General features: G+C 60.5%; 1 pseudogene; it reads left to right on the forward strand.

Moving 5' to 3' along the window:
* Positions 1–1214: 1214 nt before the first annotated feature.
* LOC116548300 lies at positions 1215–1565 on the forward strand (annotated as a pseudogene).
* The last annotated feature ends 28 nt before the right edge of the window (positions 1566–1593 follow it).

Consider the following 1593-nt stretch of genomic DNA (forward strand, 5'->3'; position numbering starts at 1 on the left):
GGCTCAAGTGATCCTACTGCCTCAGCCTCTCAAAATGTTGGGATTACAGTTGTGAGCCACTGTGTTCATCCTACAATTATTTTTTAAAAAAACGAAAAACAGCTCCTTGGCACCTGTCTTGAGTGTAGCAGTGACCAGTATTGTCTTCAGCTGTGAGGTGAGCCCAGGTCACAGGTGGATACAGGGTCAGAAAGGGGCAGAAACACACAGGGTTACCCTTGAGGGCTGATGCCACCCATGCTCTCCTCAGCAAATGCCAGAGACACCCACCAGCTGGCTCCTTACTCCCTCAGTTCTCTACTTAGAAATCACCACATGGGACTCAGCGTGGTGGCACATGCCTGTCATCCCAGCACTTTGGGAGGCCGCGGTGAAGGGTGGTGAATCACCTGAGGTCAGGAGTTCAAGACAAGCTTGGCCAACACGGTGAACCCTGCGTCTACTAAAAATACAAATATCAGCTGGGTGTGGGGATGCATGCCTGTAATTCCAGCTACTCAAGAGGCTAAGGGGGAGAATCGCTTGAACCCGGTTGCAGGGAGCCGAGATGGTGCCACTGCACTCCAGCCTGGGTGACAGAGTGAGATTCTGCCTCAAAATGAAGAAAGTGTCCATGATAGGCTGAACTCTGGTGAAAACCTATCTCTACTAAAACTACAAAAATTAGCTGGGCATGGTGGCAGATACCCGTAATCCCAGCTACTTAGGAGGCTGAGGCAGGAGAATTGCTTGAACCAGGGGGCGGAGGTTGTCGTGAGCCGAGATTGCACCATCGCCCTCTACCCTGGGCTACAAGAGTGAGACTTCAACTGAAAAAAAAAAAAAAAAAAGCATAGTGGAGGAGGCGCGGTTGTGAGTAGTGCCGGGACAGGGGCGATCCCGGGCTAGGGGAGCGTGGGAGCCGCAGCCGGTCTTAGTGGGAGCCCCGAAGGGAGTGACTGCGGGACCCGGGCGGGCCACTCTTCTTCCCGTGCTTTTGCTTCTCCTTGCCTTTGGTTCGGGCTGAGCGTCGCCCGCCAAGCAGAGATCCCCTCGCAAAACCCGGAGCGCCCCTCCGGTCAATTGTTGGGCTCGGGAGCGTCGCGGTGCCCCGAGCGCGCCGGGCACGAAGGCAGAGGGAGCGGAGCCGGCCGCGGACGGGGCCCGGAGCTTGCCCGCCCGCCTCCGTCGCTCGCCCTGGCGGATCCGCTCGCGCAGGGTGCAGGGAGCGCGCGATGAAGGCGGTGAGCCCGGCGCGCCCCTCGGGCCGCAAGCCGCCTTCGGGTTGCGCCGGCGGGGAGCTGGCAGCGACGAGCCGGCGCTGTGCCTGCAGTGCGATATGAACGACTGCTACAGCCGCCTGCGGAGGCTGGTGCCCACCATCCCACCCAACAAGAAAGTCGGCAAAGTGGAGATCCTGCAGCACGTTATCGACCACATGACTACATCCTGGACCTGCAGCTGGCGCTGGAGGCGCACCTGGCTCTGCTGAGGCAGCCGCCGCCGCCCGCGCCGCCGCACACCCGACCGGGACCTGCCCAGACGCGCCGCCGCTGACCCGGCTCATGGCGCTCAACACCCACCCGGTGTGCGGCCGCCTGAGCCCGAGCCAGG

The sequence above is a fragment of the Sapajus apella genome, unplaced genomic scaffold (genome assembly GCF_009761245.1).
Source record: "Sapajus apella isolate SASKATOON/1434 unplaced genomic scaffold, GSC_monkey_1.0 scaffold9386, whole genome shotgun sequence".
NCBI classification, from domain to species: domain Eukaryota; kingdom Metazoa; phylum Chordata; class Mammalia; order Primates; family Cebidae; genus Sapajus; species Sapajus apella.